The sequence below is a fragment of the Ceratotherium simum genome, chromosome X, assembly GCF_057802395.1.
Source record: "Ceratotherium simum simum isolate JZ-2026a chromosome X, ASM5780239v1, whole genome shotgun sequence".
In the NCBI taxonomy this organism is placed as follows: Eukaryota; Metazoa; Chordata; class Mammalia; order Perissodactyla; family Rhinocerotidae; genus Ceratotherium; species Ceratotherium simum.
The window spans coordinates 62,519,276-62,545,960 of NC_141940.1; positions in this window are offsets into that span (position 1 = coordinate 62,519,276).

Consider the following 26,685-nt stretch of genomic DNA (forward strand, 5'->3'; position numbering starts at 1 on the left):
TCATATGTTAAAGTCCTATCCCCCAATGTGATGGTATCTGGAGATGGGGGTCTTTGAGAGGAAATTAGGATTAAATGACATCATGAGGGTGGGACTCTCATGATGGGATTAGTGCCCTTATAAGAAGAGACACCAGAGAAGTTGCTGTCTCTCTCCCTCTCTCTGCCATGTAAGAAACAGCAGAGAGAAGATGGCAGCTGTATACTAGTCAGGAAGACAGCTCTCAGCAGTAACTGAATCAGCTGGCACCTTGATCTAGACTTCTCAGCCTCCAGAACTGTGAGAAAATAAACTTCTGTTATTTAGCCACCTATCTACAATATTTTGTTATGGCCACCCAAGCTGACTAATATACTCCCTTAATTACTCCCTTACACTATATACCTCTAGTCACATGGATTAATGTACCATCCTCCAACACATGCTGTCCCTGTATTCATGCTCTTGTGTCAGCCTCAACTGCCCTCCATTTATTCAGTTTATCCAAATCCTCTACACCCTTTAATCCTACCTCAAATATTGTCACTTTCTCTATAAAGCCTTTCCAGTCCACAAACTCAGAATTGATTCATTTATTCTTTAATCCCTTCAGTGGTTTATATCATTAGAATAACATTCAATTTGTTCTATTTTATATGCAAGATGCTTTAAAGAGATCCCTCAGACCCATTAAACTATAAGCACCTTGAGGGCAGAATGTTTTATGTCACTGTGTCTCCCTATAATTTGTAGCACAGAGCATGCTTACAAAAAGTAGGTACAAATATTTGTTGAATTGACTAAATCTTTTGTTTCTCAAATTTGGGGATTAATGTGATTTCACAGTGTAGTTTGTTTACCCTTGTGTCCTTTGTCCAGCATAAAAGTTGTGGTTCTCAATGATAAAGCCCTAAAGAGCTCTAACCCAGATGGCTTCTAAGGAAAAGGTCTTTCTCATGGTTGTATATATACACACAGGCCTGGCATCATGGGTATGAAACCTGTGCAGTTGCATAAGGCCCCATCCATGGAAGGGCTCTATGGTTGATTTAAAGCTCTCCTGTCAGTGTCTTAGAATTCTTAATAATTTTATCTTAGAACTGTGTTTTCTAAGTGAAATCGAATGGGACAAGATGATGTATTGGATATTTTCCCATGATACACTTCTATCTCAAATACCAGATGGGCTGGTTGGATACATAAAAGGGAGTTACCATTTGGATATTGCCTCTTTTGTGTGTCCTATTTTACACCAACAACTTTTTAATCATATCTTTTCTCTCTCATAATGTAATTATAAGGCTTCTCATTTAAAATATTGCATGAGTAAGTCATTATGGCAATATATTTAAGAAAATAATTCAGAACCACTGATGATAATTTCTGTCAAAGTTTGTAATTTAGAAGCTCTATTTTAAAGGTCCCAGGAAAAATGTCTTATCTTATAAATTGGTAGACTGAGTCTCAGATTAAGGAACACTTCTTTCAAGGCAAATTTAAAAGATAAATACATGAAATGGACATTTTTAAGATTTTGTACCAATGTAGCTATTAAAAGGAGTTCTTGATTTCTTGAATTATTTTTTTATTTCTCTGGAAAACTTAGGTCCATAGAAACCTGAAGGACTTTGAAATGCTAGATAGTAATTTGAGCACATGTTTTTTGTTATGAATTTTAAAGATTTGAAGATGAGCGCCTGACAGCTCTGGAAAGTCATAGTATATTTGTATCTCATATGCAGTGGAGAAGAGTTGTATTAATATTGGCTTCAGATTTGTGTCCTTATCCTCATTACTCCTCTTTCTCCCACACCACTTTCCTGGATACAAGGAAAGAAAAGGAGGTGGGGACATAATTTATGGGTACCTGACATTACTTTCTGCCCTTTATGAATGTTTCATAATTTAGCTACTTTACCTTTTCTGTCAGATTCATTTCTGGTCCATGTGTGTTGCAAAGCCATGGAAGTTTTAAAATATTTCTTGAGTGACAAGTTGGGAGTGATATTTTTCTTTTGTACTACTTTCTTGAGAGTCAGGAGAAATTAGTTTCACTATAAAGTGAAAAAAGTATTTTTATCTTCCTTTTCTTTCTCACTTGCCCTGTTTCTCTCTGCCTTTCTTTCCCTTCTTTCTTTCTTTCCTTCCTTCCTTCCTTTCTATCTTTCCTTCTTTCTTTTTTCATTTTTCTTTTCCTGGAGGCACTTCTATGTGCCATCAACACCTAACAGTCACAAAGGAAAATAGATAAGAAGTGGAAAGTGGCTTCACATTAAGAGCGTTCCTCTCAAACATGATGTCCTATCTTTCTATGAGAGTGACATTCCTAATCATTTCGTCTATTTTTCTTTATTTTGGTATTTTTCTTGATATAACATTGTCATCTACAATATCATTAGGGATAGGCAGGGGATGGAATTTGATGCTAAAAATGTTCAGATTTCCAGAGTGGGGGAAAAACATCTTGCAATTGCCCCTTTTACTTGGCAAGAAGAGGGAATCAGAGACTTCTGTGCCTGTGGTTTTCCATTTTAAACAGACTTTCTAGCTTCTCTTTTTGATACCTATTTCTCCACTTCCTTTTTCCCCCTAATGTGTTGATTTTATTTCCATTGTAATGATAAAAAACTAAGGGAGGGAAACAAGTCTGCTTTCTTTGTTATTTATTTCTCCTCTGGCTATCAGATGACTTGGTTTTCAGATGCAGTTTTGAGTACCATGGTTGCAACTGTCAGTCTTTCACCAGATCTTTTGCTTTGATGAAAAAATATTTTACTTAAATATTAAAAGGTGTCTTAAAGTCTTTCCATATGTATGCTTTTCCTCCATTTTGATATGGAAATATAACCTCTTGGTTTCAGAAGAGTATTGCTTTGCAAATGAGCAGAAAGGAACTGTCATGATGGTTTTGGCAGTGTCTCCATCAGTGGAACTGAAAGAAAAAATAATTAAACAAAACAATGCATGTAGTTTGATCAATTTTGTCCAAAAGAGGTACATGTACAAGCTCTGATTACCCTCTACTCTCACCTTTTCCAAGAAGCCATCCTAATCACCCCACCTTCACTGATCTCTGCTTCCTCCAAGTTCCTGTGTTGCCAGATGTGTAGGTAAAGCAATTTTAAGACAATATAATTTGCCCAAAGTAGCAGAAAAGTTAAGCAATGCAGCTGGGATTTTAACCAAGGTGAATGGCTTCAGACACTGTCTGAACTCTTAGTTACCATTCTATACCACCTTTCTATGGCAGGCCCTCTGATATGAGGAAAAACATTAATTAAGTAAATCTATAGCTCTGGAAGAAAAAAAATAGGAGATTCTGTACATGTTGGTTTGCTTTCACCACATAATTTATTTTTAATCAAAGCATGCTATACTGTCAATGGCTGTAAAGTGTTGATTCAGAGGAAGAGGAAAGTATCCAATAAGTACTGAGATGCTTACGCTTCAAACTGATTTTTAAATTTTCTTAGTATTTGCTGGAAGTGGAAAGATTAAGGAGAGATATGGTGACAGGAATTGGAGGTGTGTTCCTGGTCAGAGTTACCTTGGAAGCCCCAAAGGCAGAAGAAATGGCGTTAGCCTTATAAGCCTGGCTGAAAACACTACTGGGCCATAGAGGAAACACATTTCTTTAGCCTACACTAGCTTGGTTAGTGGGCTTTATTCCTCATTAGTACTGTTGTTTTGCTTTCCAATTCACTGATATTTGTGGTTTTTAAAACTGTTTTATTGAGGTCATATTGCCTTATAACATTGTGTAAATTTCAGATGTATATTATTGTATTGTAATTTCTGTATAGACTACATTGTGTTTACCACCAATAGTCTAGTTTTTATCTGTCCCCATACATATGTGCCCCTTTACCCCTTTCACACTCCCCCCACTCCCTTCCCCTCTGATAACCACTAATCTATTCTCCTTATCTATGTGTTTGTTCTCTTATCTTCCATATATGAGTGAAATTATATGGTACTTGTCCTTCTCTGTCTGACTTATTTCGCTTAGCATAATATTCTCAAGGTCCAATCATGTTGTTGCAAATGGCACGATTTTCTCTTTTTTTCATATCTGAGTTTTTTAAAATCTTATCTCCCTACTCTCCTACCTCACTTCTCAGGATATCACAATGTTTCTGAAATGACTTCAAGTTTCTAAAAGATTGCCCCTGGAAATATTCCTCAATTGTCACCTCTTTATTTTCCCTGCCCTCCTATAAGGAAAAAAAAAAACAGTCAAAAAAAATTGTGAAGTTTTAAATAAAAGGAAGGAGGAGGAAATGACCATAGACAAGTCAATGCTTATGTATGCTGAGTGACAGAAATGAAAAGCATACCTCTTTTATAAGATTCAAGCTGATCACCTGACTTTAGCTTTTCTAGGTTTCAGCCATCTTGTCCAGCTCTGCTGCTTCATAACTATTTTACTCTGAACAAATCCATACCTCTTCTTTAGTCCCATTTCCTCATTGATAAATGAGACAGTTAGAAAAGCCAATCAAAGGGCCCCTCAAATATTTGCATTGATGTGGTAGTTCTTGTAGGGAAGCAGAATTTGCCACCTCAAGATGTGTCTCTTTGGCCTGAGGATTATTTTTGGCTGGTTATTTTTTTAAAAAACTGGAAACATGGGAAAAGCTCTGAAAACCAAGTAGAAGTTACCCTTTGTAAGAGACATTTGCATTTGCAAGGGAAATCTCCATTTGTAAAGATGTTTCCCTTTCTGCACCAGGAGGACAGGGGTTGGGGGGGGACACACCACCACCGAGGGCGATGATACCTTATCTCTAGAAACTCTTATCAATGCAAAAGGCAAGAACTTAAATCTGCACAATAACCTTACTCTTGTTTACTGTCCTTTTCTGGTATTCTCCCATAACTGACTCTTCCACCCCCAACATCCTCCTTTGTCTTTAGCTGAAGATGGTATTTAAGATTACAACCTTGGCCATTCTGGTGAGTTATCCAGTTTTCCTGGGTTTCTCCCATGTATACATGTTATAAAGCTTTGATTTTCTCCTGTTATTCTGACTCATGTTGATTTAATTCATAGCCCAGCCAGAAGGACCTAGAGGGTAGAAGATTTTACTTCCTCCCCTATATTCTTTAATGATAAGGTAAGTTCCAGCAGGGAATGATCCATAAGTATCTAACTTGTACTGACTTTCACCTTCTAATGTCAATCTATGCACTTGCACACACATATCACCATGGGAAATGAAATCATAATAGTAGCTAATGCTTAGAGTTGTCTTCACTATGTAGCAGACACCATTCTAATCATTTCCCAGATGCTTGGTCTTCACAACAGCCCTAGGAGATAGGCACTATAATTACCTTCATTTTATAGCTAAGGAAAACCATCTCCATAAGAGAGGCTAAAACATTTGGCCAAATTCACATAACTAATAAGTGGCAGAGTTACAATTTGGACTCAGCCAACCTGGCTCCAGAGACCATGCACTCAACTACTATACTACATTGACAACACTTCTTGATAGTAGTTGGAAAAATAACAAATGCTGATTTAAAAAGATGCAAAATGAGATGTCAAATAGCAAATATTTACAAACCCTCTTCTCGCCACAGGATTCCAAAGTTTATACACAAATGTTCAGCTATTTCTGCATTGCTTTCCTTTCCTCAAAGTTAAAAACAAGCAAATATTATTGAACTTTTTGTTTGTTTTACATTTTCAAATATACCTTAATGGGAACACAGTAAAAACTCACAAGGGACTGGATTGTGCAGGGCAGATTTCATCCATCCATTTATAAATAGTCAGATCCTTGTATGCAGAAGAGGTTTACTCTTCAGACATGGCTGATCTGCTTATTTGCAACTGAGCTTTTGTCTGAAAATAGGTCATAATGTATCATGTGTAATGTAAATGTGTAAAAGTCACATAAGCTTAACTTCTTTTAAAAACCTGTTGGCCTTCGATTTTTGTAACAGAAAAAGTATATTTGCAACTAAATTAAATCTCTTCAATCAAAGAACATACAAAGCCCTCTTGCTCTCTTGTACTTAGGTAATGCCCAATCCCTGATGGCTGATTTTGATGTCAGGTGAAATTGCTTAATTCAAAGTGTTTTCATACACACACAATTCACACACTCTGTTTCACCATTTTCTATTCTTTCTGGAGACACTTAATGGGTGCTCTGATCTCTTTACCGCACCTCTCCCAAGTTGCCTTTAGGTTCGCATTTACTAGTAACTATTTTACGAGGGAAGAGATCAGATTAAGGTCAAGTAGCGATAATTATGATCTCTCTGGCGGACTGGGTCTACACACACACACACACGGTGAAGTGGATAATTGAGACAACTCTCAATATAATTCAAGGCAAAAAAATGAATTATTGCTTCAATTATCTGGCTATTTCAGATGAGTGTGTTTTGAACTGAATTACCTACCTGATTGCTTCAATTTTCCACTTCACTTTGTGCGGGGTGCCCCCAAGTTGCTAGGGTGCTGAGCTGATAAATATACATCCCCAAATCTACTGTTTTCCCCCTTTCATTTACCAATTTTTGCACTAGCTTGCCCTTTTAAAAATCAAGTCCTCAGGAGGAATTCTAGGTTGTTTCAGACATAGAGATTTGAATTCCATTGTCACCTTGGGCAGTTAATGGTACCTCTCAGGATCCTATGGAAAACTTAATATTCTCATAGGACTCTTCCAGCTCTGAATTCTGTGAATGATTTTGTCTCATCAAACTAGGCTTAGAGAAGTCTGGATAAACAGTAAATCTTCGTGTCAGGCCACTTCTATCCATACAGTTGACGCCCGTGCTAATGATGGTGGACACTGACAGTCTGTGGCTGGATCCTCATCTCCAGATCTGCAGTCCCAGGAACAATCTCCCTTTTGTGCAGAGTCTTTCTGGCTGCTACCCTGCTCTGAAAATTTGGCTAAGAATACACCATCATTTTGAAGAGAAAAATATTCTGTGTTTATGCATACATACATTAGAGTGTCTGCTGCTGTTCCTGCAAAGTGTTTTCTTTCCAGAGCAGCGACTGTTAACAGGCAGCAGAAACTAGCTGCAAGGAACACCAAGAGGAAAGTGAAAGGTGAAAGAGTCTAGAGGAGTTGCCTGAAGGTGTTGAATACTTATTAAATGAAACTGTCAAGCTGATTTTCAAAGAGCTCTGTTTCTGAGTCCCGTTAATGAGTTGAATTCATTTTCCATGCCAATTACTTGGAGTCCAAGTTTCTACAGTAGCCTGCTGTTAGCCTCTCATGTAAACACTATCAACTGCTTATGTAGCTCTTCTTACGGAACCAAGCAGACTGAACAGCTGAGCTAGGTTTCACTTGCAAATAGAAGACTGTCTTGGTAGATTGTTCACCCTTACCTTGGAAAGGTAGTCATTGAACCAATTTTGTTTCCCTAGGTTCAACTTTTCCAGATAATATGTTAATGAATTTTTTGATGAGCTATGACCATATTGAATAGATATTGGAGAGAATTTCCCAAACTGAGTTGATAGTGTCGGGGGAAGAGGGAGAATCTCCCTCTGCCCTTTCCCTTAAGGTTCTTATGGCTGGCCAAATAATCAATAAGACAGGTTAGCAGGAGAAAATAATAACAAGTTTAATAACATGTATACATGGGAGAAACTCAGAAACGAGCAGCTCGTCCCTCTGTCTAAGCTGCTTGCTTAAGTATTGTAGCTAAAGGGGAGGAAGGTGTTGGGGGTGGGTAGTGGTCTGGGATTTCAGAGGGGAAGAAGACAATTCACATGGAGATAGAAATGCAAATGTTTGTCTGACAGTTCTTTTCAGGATGCTCTATAGAGAATGTGGCCAGGGAGAGAGAGAGTTTTGATAAGAGGGGCTTGGTGCCTTTCCTATTGTAACATCTATTTTACATTATCATTACAGCCATCATGATAATAACTCCTTCCTGAAACAGATCTTTTGTTTTAAATTCTTTAGGCAGTTTGGGAGGGGAAACTCAAATATTCTTCCTGAGTTTACTGAGTCTTTGTTGTCTTCAGCTTGAAATAATCCACATACCAGAGTGGTGCTTCCTGGGGTAACTTGCCCTTAGCACCATCAGTTCCCTCCTCTGAAACTTCCCTAGAAGTTTCACATATTAAAAGCTGAGCTGGTGACTGTGGAGAGAGAAATCGGGTTAGTATCTGAGTGATAAGAAGTCTGCAAAGAGAGAAAAGAACATAGATTAGAATGAGGATGAACAAGCAGAAAAGAACAAATCGGAGCATATTTCCCCACACTCCACTAAACCAGTCCCCCAATCCTGGAAATAAGTCAGTCCAATAAAATGTGTGAGCTTCGTTTATCTGATGGAAAATGTCAATCTTCTCTTTTAATAGATGTAAGTTAGATACTACTTGCCCTGTTTGATTCACATAAAAGCAACGTTTTTCACCAATGATTGCACATGCTCCTCCTTGCTGGGCAGTGAGTACATCCAGAGCACGTCGATTTTGGAGCACCACAGAGGCTAGGCTGTTAATCTCTGACTGGAGTATGTTCAAGGTTTGCATGGTGGTGTTGAACTCTTGCTCCATTACCATAGAGAGATTTAAGATTGCCTTTTCCAACTCATAATCTCCAAAGCTGGGGAATAGGACTCTCAAGGCTGAAAAGAACTTGGAGTTGTGATACACAAGTGGATTTTCCACGATTTCTCGACTGGCACGTTTATGTGGCACAATCTTATGAACAAATGAACCCAAGTTTGTAATTTGGCTGGCATTTAAGGTGGAGTGTTTGGTGACAGAAGGAGCCAGGTATCCAAGTCCACATCGTCCTGACCAATTAGGTGGGAATCCTTTATATACTTTGTTACCATATAAAATGAAAAGACCAGTGTAAAAACAAGATTAGAATTGAGTCTGTAGTTCCCAGGATCTGGACTATTTCATGATCTGTTCCACTTGCACTGTTACTACCTAAACATCTCCATTTCCCATGAGCTCCTGTCAGTCTGTGAGAACAGAACAGATTGTGGAATAGCTGGTACAGGAGGCCTGCAGTCTGATTTTGGCAGCTATAAAACCTGGTCTTGTCACCTGACCAGGTGAGTCCAGATTTTTGATCCACCCATATATAGTCTGTGGCATTGGGCAGCTTAACCATGCGAACAGCTGTGATACCCCAAGTTATACATGGGTGGCTCGTAAGCCATCCAGAGCACTTGGTGATTTAGCAAATGTTTGTGCCAGAGGGAGTAGTGATAGAGTCACTAACAATTCCCTTGAGAGTTCTGAAGATGCCACCTGTGGAATCAAACCACAGAGTTTGACTGCAATATTGTCTAGGTATGTCACCCAGGAAAGGTCCAGCGCCATGTTTACTTTCAATGAAGAGGGAAAAACTTTCACCTATTGCCTGTAGTTGGGCAAAGGACAGTCCTTGAGCTTCTAAGAAGTCTTTCTGGGGCCCAAGTGACTCACCAGGAGAAGAGACAGATTGAAGTTTCCCTTGTTGCAGATACCATACTCTGTTATTCATCCATTTTCCGTACTTAGTCCGCCAGGTGTTCACATCAGCAGGAACAAAGACTAGTTCAGGTTCTTTTGCACTATCTAGCTGTTGACATAACCAACAGTCAGATTGATTAGTTAGCGTGGCTAGGGCTTGGTAAACTGGCATAAGGGGGTGTTTGGTCTGTGCCCGACTTGTTGAAAAGGAGAAGGTTAGTAAAAGGAAGACACAGATTGGAAAAGAGCCTATAGCGGAGACTTAGAGAGGGGAAGAGGGACAGATAGAGACCAGCACTCTCCAGTCAGCTTTCTAATAAATGCTTAATATATATATATATATATATATATATATATATATATATATATATATCCACTAATAGTTTGTGTGTGCGTGTGAGTGTGTATATGTATAGGCAGTTTTAAAGCAAGGGGGAGAAAATGGGTCAAAGTAGGTTTTCTTGATCCATGATCTTGGGAAAAGCTGTCTACTTGGTGATGTCGGCTGCTTCTGGGGCCTGGGTTTTGGCCCTCGAAATCCTTAGTTTAAGGTCACCTGTAGGGATTACCTCCCAGTTGTCTTCAGAACGATGTTCTGGGTCTATTTTGGCGTGGCTTGCATGGATCCAGGAAGATTTTTCCTTTATTTTGATGGCAGTGCAGGTCGTCAGTAAGACTTCATAAGGTCCTTCCCAGCGAGGTGACAGTGCGTGTTTTCTTCTAAAGACCTTGATGTATACCCAGTCTCCTGGTCGAAAGGGATGGCAAGGCTTGTCAGAAGGTGGGGGCCACGCCTCTTTTACCTGTTGACTATACGCTTCAAGTATACTAGTTAATTTTTGTATATAACTAGTCACAGCATCAAATTGTTCACTTAAGTTCCCATAACATTCACTTAATCCAGGAATTGAAGGTTTAGAGACACCAGTAGGCATCGGACGTCCAAAAACTATTTCAAAAGGAGTCAATCCATGCCTTCTATTTGGAGTATTTTGAATCTTCATAAGGGCCAAGGGCAGAGCTTCTGGCCATTTAAGTCTAGTTTCTTGACAGACTTTTCCTAGAGTTCTTTTTATATCTAGATTTTTACATTCCACTTGCCCTGATGACTGAGGGTGATACAGGATATGAAATTTTAATGAGTACCCCAGAGTTTTTGCAAGCAAGTGGTTTATCTCTGCTGTAAAATGAGTTCCTTGGTCTGATTCAATCCATAAAGGAATGCCAAAGTGAGGAATAACTTCAGTTATTAATTTCTTTACTACTGTTGTGGCATCTGCATGTCTGGTCGGATAGCATTCAGTCCATCCACTAAACATGCAGACAATAACCAAACAGTGAGAGTAACCTAAAGCTGAGGGCAAGTCTATAAAATCCATTTGGAGTGCCGCAAAGGGCAGCGTGGGCCTGGGAGGACTTCCTGGGGCACACTGATTTCTCCCAGAAAATTGGTAAGATTTGCAAGTTGTGCACTGGGAGGTAATTTGGTCAGAAATTTTATGGATGCCAGGGCAAAACCAATTGTCTTTTAGTTCCTTAACTATCCCCTGTTTGCACATATGTCCCATTTTGTGGGAGATAAGTGCAAGCCAAAAAGAAGGGAACTACTGGAAGTCCATTTGGTCCAATGTATAATCCATCTGATAATTGTTTGGCACCCTTGTGTATCCAATTGTCTTTTTCAGATTGTGGGGCATTTGCCTGATAGTTAATAATATCAGTCAGGGATAAAGGCAGGTTTAAAAATTGGGTGGAAAACGGATAAGGGGGTCCATAGTGAGCTGCATGTTTAGCAGCTCTGTCAGCCCTGTCATTCCCTAAAGATATGACATCAGTCTCCTTAGTACGGGCTGAACAATGAACAATGGCAATTTTAGAAGGAAGGTGAATAACTTGTAATAAGGCTGCAATTAAGTGTTCATTAGCAATAGGAGTTCCTGCAGAAGTTAAGAATCCATGGGATTTCCAAATTGTGCCAACAGCATGGCAGACTCCACAAGCATATTTGGAGTCTGTGTAAATAGTGGCCATTTTTCCTTTTGCTAATGTGCAGGCCCTAGTAAGAGCTATGAGTTCAGCAGCTTGGGCTGATTTTATGGTGGGCAAAGAATAAGCTTCAAGAGTTTCATGTGGGGAAACTATGGCATAACCAGTTATTATGCTTCCCCAGGAATTTTGTTTACAGGAGCCGTCACAAAACAGAATTAAGTCTGGATTGTCTAAAGGGATGTCTGAGAGATCCTCTTGTGTCTTTGAGACCACTTCTATAGTTGCAAGGCAATCATGTGGAATGGAGTGGGGCTCTCCATCAACAGGAAGGGGCAGTAAAGTAGCTGGATTTAAAGTGTTGCAACGATGTAAGATGATGGAAGGGTTAGTTAAAAGAGCCTGCTCATAGGTGGTCTGTCGCCGTGTAGAGAGGTGTTGTGTCCTATGAACTTGCAAAACAGCTGACACAGAATGTGGAACATAGAGGTGAATGGGAGAGCCTAATGTAAGAGTACTAGCTATATCAATTAGGATGGGAGCTGATGCCACAGGGTCTAGTTGGCATGAGAAATATGCTACAGGACGCATTTGACAGGCAAAAGATTGCCCTAGAATGCCTGCAGTAGTTCCATTATTTTCATGACAGTATAGATGAAAAGGCTTGTCAAAATTAGGCAAGCCAAGAGCCGGAGGCATGGACAAAGCTATTTTTAAGGCCTCAAAGGAGTTTCATGCCTGTGAGGGCCAGGAAATAGGCTCTGGGGTGATACCTGGGAGAAGAGAATACAGAGGTTTAGCAAGGGCTGCAAAATTAGGAATCCATTGGCAGCAGGAACCAGCAGCTCCTAGAAATTTACGTAGCTGTTTCTTTGTTTTGGGGAGAGGGATGGATAAAATTGACTCAAGGCGTTTGGGGGTTAGCTTTTGAGTGCCTTGAGATATCTCATGCCTTAAGTAGGTAACAGTCATTTGCACCCACTGAAGTTTAGATCTGGAGGATTTATGGCCTCGTTCAGCTAGGGCTATCAGGAGAATGAGAAAATCTGTAAGAGCCCCCTGCTTAGTTGGATTACAGAGTAAAAGGTCATCAACATATTGAACAAGAGTGGAGCCTTGAGTAAAGACTACAGAATCCAAGTCAGCTTTAAAGACCTGGGGAAATATTGAGGGGGACTCACAATATCCCTGAGGTATTCGAGTCCATGTTAATTGTCTCCCTTTAAATGTAAATGCGAAAAGAAATTGTGAGTCAGGGTGCAATGGGATTGAAAAGAAAGCCGAGCAGAGGTCAACTAGTGTAAACCAGACTGCATCAGCAGGTATTGAGGTCAGGATGACAGCTGGATTAGGGACCACAGGATGCCGAGGAATTACAAAAGAGTTTATGGCTCTGAGGTCTTGTACAAATCTGTAGATTTGGTTCCCTTCTGAGTCCAATTCGCCTTCCTTTTTTACTGGCAAGATTGGAGTGTTACAGGGCGAGGAAGTAAAAACTAGTACACCCTGTTGCAAAAGGGAGTCTATTATGGGTTCAATTCCTCGCTCGGCATCTCTGGAGAGGGGGTATTGGGCTACTGATGGAAACAGTTTATTTTTTTTCCAAGTAACGTGCACGGGTTCAGCACTAAGCAACAATCCTACCTCATTTGCATGTGTAGCCCAGAGACTAATTGGGACATCCTTTAAAGACTCATCCTCCTCAGAAGGATTTAAATCAGGACGAGTTTCCATCATGGAAAGTAGGAGAATTGGGGCTTGGTCAGAAGGCAAGGAGATAAAAACACCTTTTTCGTTACAATTTATAGTGGCATTGAATTTACATAACAAATCTTTGCCAAAGAGGTTTGCTGGTGAACAGTCAGAGACTAAAAAAGCATGATGAGTGTTAAGGGGGCCTAAAGATATTGGAGTGGGCTTAGATTTGGGCAATTAAATAGGCTGTCCAGAGACTCCAACAGCTTGAATAGAATCAGAGGTAACACGTAGAGATATATCCTTCGAACGGATAGTAGAGAATGTCGCACCAGTGTCACTTAGGAAATCCAGTTCCCAATCCTCTATTTTAAGTTTAACTGTAGGCTCAGGGGTGCTACTGAGGATCGGCTGACCCCATCATTTGAGGGAGAAATGACCCTCAGGTGGAGAAAAACGAGCCTTTTGGGGGTGCTGGGGCCAAGCGGGAACATTTTTTAAACTTTCCCTTCTCTTAAGAGCGGGACATGCCCTTTTCCAATGCCCTGGTTTCTTGCAATACCTACAATTGTCTGAAGGCAAATAGGCAGACCTCTGAGTGGGCTTTAGCTTACTTTCAGGGTTGAATTTTTGCTTTCCAAAAGATTCAATTTGCAAAGTAAGAAGAGTTGTCTTTAATTCTCTTTTCCTTTAGCTTTCCTGCTGACAATTTTCAAAGAATTGTGTAGCAGCCTCCATTGTTACACATAATGGTTGCCCTGCCCAACCAACCACACTGTTTTGAATTTGTTTCTTTATAACAGGAAGAAAATTTCCAACTAAAGCAGAAATTAGGAGATTCCTATGCTCTGGGGCTTCTGGATTCAATGCAGTGTGTCTTTGGAAAGTCTGAATAAACCATTCAACAAAAGCTTTAGGATGTTCCCCCTGGTTCTGAGTGTATAATTCAATTTTTGACCAATTAACTTTAGGAGGAAACGCCTCTAGAATCGCTCCTGTTAAACCTTGAATATCAGCCTCTAGCTGTGCCACTTCCTGGTCATTTGCAGGAGGGCCTGGGAGAGGGTCTGGCCATCTATTTCCTCTATGAAGGGGGTTTTCTCCAGGGGGTCGTCTGGCCTGTCTGATAACTACAGTGTAGTCATGGGATGGAAGAACGCCCCTTAGCAGCCAGTCAAGGTCTCGGTGGGTGGGGCTATGAATAGCCACTAATCTTTCTAATTCCTCTCTAAATTTAGCAGGGTCTTCTGACAATGGAGGCAGGAGAGTTTTATAATTTAATAGATCAGCTGCTGTCCAGGGGACATGAATCCTCTGCAGTGGAGGTCCAGGATACATCCACAATGGACACTGCATAGGAATGTCTGAAGCTGACAGAGCCTGATTACAGAGCCCTGGAAAGTAGGAGGAGTTGTAAGACACAGCAAAACGAACCTTCCTGCCCTTCCTGGGTGTTTCTACTAAATTTACTTCTTGGTTTTCAGCATTTACACAAGTAACCTGTATGCCCCTCACTTGGAGGTCGGGCCTAAGTGCCCCCTGTAAGTCTTCAACAGTGAGAGAAGTTAAAACAGGCAGCTGAATGCCCTTCGGAGAAGTTGGAGTTCTGGGATCTAAGGGAACTGGCTGAGGAGGGGGCTGAGGAGCTAAGTCTTGAGGGGGAGGGTTTGGACCAGGGGCCCAGAGATCCAAAAGATCTTCTGGGGAGTCAGGGACAGGGAGTTGGGGATATAAGCTAGTGTAGGAGGGAGGAGAAAGGGAATTTTCACTAAATTTGCTTTTCAATCTTTGTTCTAACTCCGAATTTTGTTCTTTCATTTTATTAAGAGATTCCCTAAGGCTAGCTGTTATATTTTTCTAGGTTTTCTTTTCAATTTGATCTTCCCATAAATACCAGTAAGGCAGCTGCTTGGGATGAGAGCTCTCTAAAATATTTTTTAAATATAGAAGTTTTTCCAATTCAAAGGATCCATCTTCTGGCCATTGACGAGTAGGATCTTCATTTATATATTTATTCCAATAGTGACTCAATCCAATAAGCCTTTTTAAGGAAAGACCCAGAGGTAACTTTCCACGCTTAGAATAAATCTTTACCATGGACACAAGAGGCATCCCTGGTGAATGCGCAGATGATGTAGCCCCCATGATCCACAGAATTCACTCCCAAAGATATTCAGAGAAAGTAAAGACCTTCTTCTCACAGGTGGTAAGGATGGTGTAGTGAAAACGGTGTCTCCAGTCTCCCACAATAGTGTGGGATGCCTCCAGTCACAGACCCACTAATCTGTGACACCAGGCAGGCCCTACTGGAATGGGATTTTCCCAGCACTAACAAGCAACGAAGGTTAAGACGACAAAAGCCCTTCTGAACTGGGCCCTGTATTACAAACTCCCCTGAGAGCTTGGCACAGCCCGACAAAGAGACAGTTGGGAACCCCAGTCTACTCGACTGGCCACCAAGGGGCACCCCAGTAAATGCACCTTCTGTATGGCGGAGACCAAGGAGAATGTTCTCACTGGTCACAAAGCCAAGTTCTCAGGACACAGAACAAGACAGAAGGAAAAACCTCATCCGTTTTTTTTCTTATATGCACAATGACAGCTTTAGCCACGCCTTAGGTCTCTTGGAGCCAGAATAATACTTAGGGGGGAGTTGCCGCAGGGTTGGGGACTGTGTGCTTTACAGAGTACCTCATCATTGCACAGACATTTTCTTGCAGTTGGCGGGGGACCTGTGTCATCTATGCCGTTCTGTGACCCAACTTATCCTTTCACAGGAGTCTTCTGAAGGTGGCGAGTGCCCTAATGGCTCTTAACTGCTCAACATGTGCCCACCCAGTTTGCAGCCTTTTTGGCTTCCAAGATGCCCTTGGCAATGGCCTTCACTTCATGTGCATATTAACTCACAGCAAAGTTTGTCTAAATGGATGCCGGTCTGGTGAGACCTGCAAACTCACCAGTCTGTGGGGCTGGCCCGGACAGCAGGCTTATAGGGTCTATGCCTGCATCCTACCCTATGGTACTTCCTTCTTATGACACACGACACAAAAGATAGAGACAAAAGAGAAAAACAGAGACTATCTCTGGGAGGAAAAGGGATCAAGATCACAACCAAGAGTACTCTACCAAATTTACCAGAGTCACTAAAAGCACAAGAAACTAGTTTCCCAAATATTTTCTCCTGCTAATCTAAATTTAGAAAGAGAAAAAAATTCTCACAACTTCCTTCCACCGGACTCCACAGATAGAGATTCCAGGAGGCTGATGTGGTAAGAAGTCTTACCTTTTGCCAGCTTTCGTCAGGCGTTCCCGTATCTCATCATCTGCAGTAGTCCAGGGAGAAGGCAGTTCTTCTAGCCAGAGAAGGCAACTTGCCAGCCAGTGGGGATCCTGCTGATTACGCCAAAACTGTCGGGAGGAAGAGGGAGAATCCCCCTCTGCCCTTTCCCTTAACGTTCCTATGGCTGGCCAAATAATCAACAAGACAGGTTAGCAGGAGAAAATAATACCACGTTTAATAGCATATATACATAGGAGAAACTCAGAAATGAGCAGCTCGTCCCTCTGTATAAGCTGCTTGCTTAAGTATTGTAGCTAAAGGCGAGGAAGGTGTTGGGGGTGGGTAGTGGTCTGGGATTTCAGAGGGGAAGAAGACAATTCACATGGAGATAGAAATGCAAATGTTTGACAGTTCTTTTCAGGGCCATCTATAGAGAATGTGGCCAGGGAGAGATAGAGTTTTGATAAGAGGGGCTTGGTGCCTTTCCTATTGTAACATCTATTTTACATTATCATTACAGCCATTATGATAATAACTCCTTCCTGAAACAGATATTTTGTTTTAAATTCTTTAGGCAGCTTGGGAGGGGAAATGCAAATATTCTTCCTGAGTTTTCTGAGTCTTTATTGTCTTCAGTTCAAAATAATCCACATACCAGAGTGGTGCTTCCTGGGGTAACTTGCCCTGAGCACCATCAATAGGCATATATGTAAGTACTGTCTTAACCATCTTGGAATCATTTGACATTCAAATGACTCATGATGCTATCTGAACAAATAGTTGAATATACAATCACATTTTCCAAACTTCTTGTTTTGTTTATATTTTCTCTAGGGGAAATCAAAGTGAAGATGTAAGTGCCAGATTAGAAAAGGCAAAAATACAGCTTCTCCTATTTCCTGACCTATGCTTTCACCATGAGACCCAAAGTTTGAAATATTTTTCTTATTACAAATTCTTGAGACATATAATGTATTTCTTTTCTAGTGGATACAATGAAAACATTCAGAATTATGTGTGATTTATAGGGGTATTTGATGTATTTTCTCAGAGTTCAAAATCTTGCAAGGAATCATTATTGACATAGTAAAATTGCTTTTCAAAGAATTTCCCCAATGCCTTAAAAGATCAACATAGACTGCAGAGTGGATCATGATCAGAAAGTGGCAATAATCATTTATCTTTAATGAAATACAGCATTGATAAATTTTCGTTTTAGAATTGACACTTTAGGCAGCTGTATATTGATAAATTTTGCATTCTGATTCTGGGGAGCAGGGCAGCATCTGATTCTGGATTCATCATGGGCGTGCTACCAGTGCAGTGGTACAGGGCATCACACTCAGAAGAGGGGCCAGTGCCTTGGGTTTAATGCTTTGAAGTCATTGTCTTAAAATTCTTAGTAATTTTATCTTTGAATTGTGTTTTGTACATAAAGTCCAAATAGACAATGGAACATGTGATGGGAGTTTGGAGCCTCACCTCACATGTAATCCTACTCACTGCCTCTCTGCCTCCCCAGGATGAATTCTCAATGCCGTGGCTGCCCAACAACCACTGCTGCCCTCCACCCCCATGGGAAAGGTTGAGGACCCTGTGAGTCTTGGACTGGGGCATGGTGGTAGCCATCCCAGCCCTGGCCTATCATGGCCTCAGTATGAGTGAGCCTTTTGCCCATCCCATCCCAATCCAGAAGTAAGTAAGTCCTAGTGTTCATTTACCTTTGGAGGTCCTTCATCCACTGTGGGTGGGGTTGTGGGAAAGAGAAATGCCTTGCTCAGCTTCCCTTCTCCTTTTGTAAGGGCATGGCACGTTGATCCAGTGGCTAGCAGGAGGGAGAACCCAGGAGCCGACAGGCATGCACCAAGTAATAGGGCAGGCCCTTGGCTCATACTTATCACACAAGTATCCCCATCCCTGAGAGACTGCAATATTAGAAGTCAAGTAAAAAACACTACGACAGGTCAAAAGAGAGACCTTATGGTCTCTTTATAAGAAAGACAAAAAGCTTTAACAACACTTTTTTCTGCTTTTAGAACAAGGAGTCCCGCATTTTAATTTTGTACTGGGACTAGTAAATTATGCAGCCAGTCCTGCTGGAGAGGCAGTCAACCAACCAATTTAGGTGGCAATCCAAGTGGCCCATTGGCAAGCTATGACCATGTTAATAGGATTTCCTAATTTGAGCATGCTATGGTGGCTCAAACCCTAAGTAGGGGTCAGGAAATCTGGATATGAGACAACTCTGTCAATTACCTTACTCTGTGATCTTGAAGAAGTCTCCTTATTCTCTGACCTTCAATTTCTTCATTAGTAAAATGAGAGGGTTATTTTCTATGTTTTTTGAAGGCCCTTCCAATGTTAAAACTTTATGCTTTCTGTGAACATTTTATTAGAAATTATTTTTTACTTTGAGTCAGAGTACAGTAGAGTAAATATATCTATATCAGTGGTTCTCAACAGGGCAATTTTGCCCCCCAGGGAATGTTTGGCAGTATCTGGAGACATTTTTGATTCCACAACTTGAAGGGGGTTGCTACTGGCATCTAGTGGGTAGAGGCCAGGAATGCTGCTAAATATCCTACAATGCACAACAGTCCCCCACAACAAAGAATTTCCAACCGAAGATGTCAATAGTGCCAAGGTTGAGAATTTCTGGTCTGAAAGACACACTATCTCTTTGGATTCATATCGATTTCCCATTTTTTCTCTAACAATGGGTTAAGGTCTGATAATGTTAGAATCAAGGCTTAATAACCAAATCAAAACACAAAATATGTTGACTAAAGTTGCTATTGGATTGTGGTGTCTGGAAAACGAAAACATCTGTCTCCTGTAATCTTCTGTTTGCCAAGATAGGAAAACAATGATTAAGTGTAGTTATAAAAATCTCTCATGCATAACATATGTAGAAGCATAACAAGTTAGGACTGCTTTCTTCGGTTAATAATTGAGCAATTTTTCCACTCGTGAACTTTATTGTGTTGGTGGAATGTTGAGTGTTATAATATCTTTGAAGCCACCATATTTTTACACAGAAAATAAGCAGAGCGCTTTCTAACAAAGTTAGTCATCACTATCACTAACAACATGAGGATGTACAAGGAGGATGCTACTGGCTAACATCAAGACTTATTTATTCATTAATTCATTAATGCATTCATTTATTCAATAAATTTTATTATAATCCTATCATTTGTCATGCTTTCAGAAAATATGGTGATTAATAATAATAATAAAAACCCTAGATAGGTCCTTGTTTGCATTCTAATAGTTGTAGTGAGTCATACACAAATAACTAAACCAGGGGCTGGCCCTGTGGCTTAGTGGTTAAGTGCACGCGCTCTGCTACTGGCGGCCCGGGTTTGGATCCCGGGCGCACACCGACGCACTGCTTCTCCGGCCATGCTGAGGCCATGTCCCACATACAGCAACTAGAAGGATGTGCAACTATGACCTACAACTATCTACTGGGGCTTTGGGGGGTGGGGAAGGAGGAGGATTGGCAATAGATGTTAGCTCAGAGCTGGTCTTCCTCAGCAAAAAGAGGAGGATTAGCATGGATGCTAGCTCAGGGCCGATCTTCCTCACAAAAAAAAATAAAAAATAAAACAAATAACTAAACCAAATTTTTAACTAATAATGTTGTGGCTACAAAGGAAGCATGGAGTAAGTGCCATAGGTTGTAAAACAGAAGAGAGAATTCTTTAGGAGTTCAGGGAAGAGAGAGGTTGTTTTTGACTGGGGTGGTCAGGAAGTCTTTGTGTAACTAGTGATTATTTATCTGGATTTTACTCAAATGGTAGAATTTGGTTTCCTGTATTATGTGTCATATAGTGAATACCCAAGTGAGGAAGGTAAAAAATGCAAATTCTTTCTTGGAATCGGATTTTTGCAGTGGGATGTTACATAGATAGGCTTTTTTGATTGCAAGTGTCAGAAGCCCAATTCAAACTAATTTAAGCCAAAAGAGCAGTTTATATTAAGAATCCTAGGGTATCTCATAGAAAACAAGAACAGAAATTAAAGAAAGACAGAAAAATGAGGCATGTGTATAAAAAGAAGCAGAGACTAAAGGAGTGTCCTGATTGAGTTTCAGAACCCAGTTCCAGTGGTTCCTAAAACCCAGTTGCATTTCCTCTAAATCCTAAAGACTGATTGGGGCCTTACTTGGTTTTTGTGCCCACCCTAGATTAATCAACTATGGTTAGAGGTAGCGATACACATTGTACTCACAAATTAGCACTCTTAGTTGCTATAAATGGAGTTGGAGTGCAATAGAAATTTCCAGAAGAAAATCATTCTGCAGGAATAGGGGAGAAGTATACTGGGAAAAAAGTGTCCACCAGATATAGTTAGTTCTAAGCCATTCCCATGGCCTCACCCAATCCCCTTTGAAATTAAATGACATACCTTACATTTATAGAGTGATTTATGCCGACTAATGTGTACACACATGAATTGTCTCACCTAAACTTCAACAGAGTCCTATGAGGAATGTACTTTTATTACCATAATACTTACAGATGTGTAAACCCAGTCTTTAAGAGGTAAAAATAACTTGATCAAGGTAATATACAAATCTGAAAAATTAGGAAGCCAAGTTTCAAACGCAGATACTCTGACTCAATGACTACATAACACCGCCTCAAACATTTTTTGTGAAAGTTGCAGGGCCAGCTTCATGGGCACACAACCAGTACAGTCACACAAGGCCACACACTCAGAAGGGCCCCACGCTTGGAGTTTAATACTCTGTGGTCACCGTCTTGAAATTCTTAATACTTTTATCTTTGAATATATGTTTTGTAGTTGATGTCCAATGGGACAATGGAGCACGTGCTAGGAGCTTGGAGTCTTGGCTCACGAGCCTACCCTGTCTTCTCCCACCTCCCTGCCTCCCTATGAATATCCCTATGCCTGAGAGAGTGTAACATTCAATAGCAGATAAAAAATGCTATGTCAAGTTGTGAGAGAAACTGCAGAAGAAGAAAATAGTTTTATATTTTAATATCCTTAGCAGCACTTTTTTCCCTACATTTTAAACAAGGAGCCCTGCATTTTTATTTTGCATTGAGCACTGAAAATTATGTAGCCAGCACTGAATAGTTGTTAGAAATGTGGTCTATTGCCAAATAGAGTTTCTGTGGTCCAAAACTAACTGCCTAACAAAGGGAGAAAAACACTATCTGTAGTCTAGCCATCTCAGATCACTATAAAAGGAAAAAGTAACTAATAGCATCAGATATGATTAAAGCAAATGTATTAGGCCCCATTACCGAACTATTCAGAGGCATCATAGCATAATGATTTTGAGTACAGATTCTAGAACCAATTGTCTCAATTCACATCCTACCCTTCCTTGATGTGTGTCTTTGAGCAAGTCAGTAAACATCTGTGTTTCCAATTCCTTATCTATAAGAAGAATGATGATAATAATAATAATACCTATTTATAGGATTCTTGTGAGGACGAAATGAGTTGATATACGTAAATGTATGTAATATATGTAAAATGTGCTTTGAACATTGCCTGGTAGTTAATAAGTACTCAGTAAATGTCATTATTCTGAATAGCTATGGACTCAATGTATGAGGACTATTCTATAGCATAATTAATGAATGTTATCTCAGAGCTTTTGTCCAAAAAAACACTATTGACCTCAATGTTGAATTTTAAATATCTTAAATCTATAAGCTTTCTAACAGTATTAGCTGCCCAAAAAATGTTTCCAATGCTTACTAAGTCATGAAATACACAGTTCAAGGTAATAAAATTTCATTCCATGAAGAAAATATAATGAGGGAACTGTGTAGAGCATGTTCAATTTTGAAAAGTATTTGGACTTCAAGGAAAAGTATTCTAAATTAGGTTGAACTTTAGTAACAAGTTCAGCGCACAGGGTTTTTATAACTGTATGTGTTTAGTCTTACAGCCCAAGAGGCCATGACTATAAATGCACACAGAAGAGATCATTGCTTAAATGAAATTATATATGTAGAGCATCTGGGATAGTTCCTGGCACAAAATAGATGCTCAATAAATGATAGCTATTATCATTAATATTGAAGTCTGTTGAAACCTTAGTGACTAGGATGTAATTCAGCTTTCTGACCACTGGGTCATCTCTTGTGAGTGATTGAAACTGAAGCTCTTTTAAAGGATTTCAGATCATCCATTATCATGCTGCGCTTTATGGCTGAATAAATCAGTGACTATTACCTTTTCGAGAAGAAAGTGAAGAAAGGAATTTTATTAGAAAGGTCACAGATGTGAATTTTATGGACAGTTTTATAAAAAAGCCATTAGAAGGCAACAGTAGTTCACAAAGTTGTTCTGCTATTTAGTACTATTACCTACAGGTGTTGCCTGACAGTGTCAAATCACAGAAGCATAGACTCCCAGAGCTTCAGAGCCAGTGGAAGCATACAACACAGTGTCAGTCACAAAGAAGGTACTCAATAAATGCTAGCATCCTTGTCCCCTTCCTATGAGGTTGTATAGTTCAACCCCCTAGTTTTGCAAATGAGGGAATGACCTGCCAATGTTATACAGATAATTTTCTATTTGAATAGGAACTAGAATGTCTACAAAATGTCTCAGAAGATTCAGATGATGTTCTTCTCCATTTTGAAACAAGCCATTGAACCTTGAGAGGAAAGCTTGTGAAACATAACAACATGAATAATGAAAGCTCCCTTTCTGTTAAAAACAAAGCAACCAAGAGCATCCTATACAACTTATAGAGACCCAAACCTGTGAACAAAGACTCAACTATCTCTGCCTCAGCAACTCCATCCCTATTCTCCCTAGTTTGCTAAACTATATTCCCTACAAGAAAATGTCTAAAATAATCACACACTCTCCTAGAGCTAGAAGATACTTTATCCAACCTTTTCTCCCAAACAGGAATTCCTTTTCTGCCATCCCTAACAGGTTTTATTTTCTGCAGGCTAAAGATTTCCAATTCTTTCAACAATCCTTTGCATGGTGTTTTCTAAAACTTCTTGAGACATTGTGATTATGATGTACCCAATTGTAATAGATTGGATTATTGGTCCTGATTTTTCCCTCCCTTGTTAATAGGATTATACATCCACATATTTCACCATGTACATTTGTAGTATCTTCCCAATATGGATGGAGTATGCTTGGCATTGTAACTTGCTTTGGCCAATGAAAGATTATTGGAAATGATGCCAGTAGATGTTAAAAAGGTATGGGCATGATTTGGCTTGTCCTCTTGCCTTCCTCTGATCTGTCATGAGAAGTATATGCTCTGAGTATCTGCTGTTCAAGAAGAAAAATGGGGAAGATGAGGAACTGACTTAAACCTAATCCATGGTGTATCCAAGCCCAATCAACCTGAAATCTTAGTCAGAAGCTTGGCAAAGGAGTCACACACCCATGAGTGAGAAATATAAATGCTTGTGTTATAATTCACTGAGTTTTGGGAGTGGCTTATTACGTAGTATCACTGACAAAATAAGCAACCAAAACTCCCCATGGTTGACTACTGAGCCTATATGCCACAGCTGTCCAGAATCTAGGGATGGTGTAGGCTAGTATATTTCTTCATTCTTTTTGTTGAAAGTTTTTTTCTTTTACAGAAGTCACTCTTAATGTGTGACAGACTTTAGTTTTATCTTTCCTTTTTTCATAGAGGTGTGGTTGACATACAGAATAGCTGTACAAATTTTAATGTATACATCAGGATGAGTGTGAAGATAAGTATCTATGTTGTAGCAAATGGCAGAATTTCCTTCTTTTGAAGGCTGTATAATATTTCATTGTTTATTTATACTACATTTTCTTTATCCATTCATGTGTTGATTGATATTTAGGTTGTTTCTATTTCTTTGGTACTGTAAATAATGCTGCAATGAACTCAAGTGTGCAGATATCTCTTTGAGATATTGATTTGAATTCTTTTAGGTATAAGTCCAGAAGTGCTGGATCATATGGTAGTTCTATTTTTAATTGTTTGAGGAACCTCCATACTGTTTTCCATAGTGGCTGTACCAATTTTCATTTCCACCAATAGTGTACAAGGGTTCCCTTTTCACTACATCCTCATCAACACTAATCTTTTTTTTTTTTTTTTGGATAATAGCCATCTTAATAGTTGTGAGGAGACATCTCATTGTGATTTTGATTTGCATTTCCCTGATAATTAGTGATGTGGAGCACATTTTCTTATACCTGTTGTCATTGGTATGTCTTCTTTGGAGAAATATCTATTCAGGTATTTTGCTCATTTTAAAAAATACTTAAGAATAAACTTAAGCAAGGAGGCAAAAGACTTGTACACTGAAAACTATAAAACACTCATGAAAGAAATTGAAAAAGAAACAAATAAATGGAAAGATGTCCCGTATTCATGGATTGGAAGAACCAATATTGTCAAAATGTCAATACTACTCAAAGTGATCTAGAGATCCAATGCAATCCCTATCAAAATCCCAATGGCATTTTTTTACAGAAATAGAAAAATACTATCCTAAAATTCATATGGAACCACAAGAAACTCCAACTAACCAAAGCAATTTTGAAGAAAGCAGGAAGCATCACACTTCTTGATTTCAAAACACATTACAAGGCTGTAGTAATGAAAACAGTATGGTATTAGCATAAAAACAGACATATCAACCAATGGAACATAATAGGGATCTCAGAAATAAATCCACACATTTTTGGTAAACTGATGTTTGACAAGGGGGACAATAATACACGAGGAAAGGATAGTTTCTTCAATAAATGGTGTTGGGAAAACTGGATGACCACACTCTGAAGAATGAAATTGGCCTCTTATCTTACACCATACACTGAAACCAACTCACAATGGATTAAAGACTTAAACGTAAGACCTGATCTGTAAATCTTTTAGAAGACAACTGGGATAAAGCTTCTTGATATTGGCCTTGGCAATGGTTTCTCAGATACGACCCCAAAAGCACAGGCAACAAAAACAAAAATAGATAAGTGAGACTACACAAACTAAAATGCTTCTGCACAGCAAAGGAAACAATCAGCAAAGGCATTCTACAGAATGAGAGAAAATATTTTCAAACCGTATGTCTGATTAAGGGTTAATATCCAAGATATATAAGAAACTACTACAAATCAATAGTAAAAAAAACAAATTATATCTTTCCTTTTGATAAGCCTCCATTATCTGAAACTTCAAGTGGGCTGAAAAGATCCCCCACTGGGCTTCTGACTTCATCTTGCACAATTTGTCCTAATACTGTACAAAATGTGAGTTTGCTCAAATAGGAATTTTCGGTAGAAGAGAAAAGTGGTTTATAAAATAGGGATTTTCCTCAAGTCTACTTTGAATTTTGCAATGTTCCTTGATAGAGTTTCCACAGAAAATGGTTTCAAGATATTTTTCTCTTTGTTTTCTTTTTCACTTACATGCTATAATTGTATTTTAGAACAAATAATCTTTTTAAAACTTGCATAAAATTTCTGACAAAGGAGCTGAAGGAATATTTTAAAGAAGATTTGATGGTTGTGAGAGTTAGAACATCAAGAGCCAAATTATCAAGGGATCACAATGAGGCTTCTATTTTGTTTTTACATTTATTTTTCAGCTGAAACTAGTTATGGGTCCCAAAAGTACGCTTGAGTATCCTAAAAAAAGGCAAGTAGCCAATTACGTTAGTAAGTGGCTAATTATGCACACAAGGAGCCAATTGCCGAAGCAAAAATATACACCCCAAAACAGGAAGACCTCTTTAGCACATTGAGTCTTAGGGTAGCTTACACATACTATGTATTTGTCACTTAATAAATGAGGCAGCAATTTCGATTATATATCAACAAATGTTTATTTATATATGTAGATATTTATTTATGACTTTTTTGAATTAATCATTGTGCTACGTGCTGTGGAAGATACTGAGATGAAATAGATTCTGTTTCTGCTTTCAAGAAACAAAGAGTTTTCCTGAGATAAGACTAATACACATGTAACAAAGCTAATATTTAAAGACAGTATATTAGAGCTTGTCTCTTTACAAAATATGTTTAAAATGAAATAAAATAAACTGCAGTGTCCTAAATCAGCAGCTTTCAATGCCCATTATTAGTTTAAGGATAATAGACTGCGCAAACTTATGCATAAGCTCCTTGAATAAAATGAAAGCAATATAGTATATATATTTACAGGATAAAGAGAGAGATGGAATGATCTCTACTTAATACTTATTTCTATTGGAACTTTCCCTATATTTGTTTATTGTTCCAGGATTTATGATTTTATAAAACTATAGAGAGA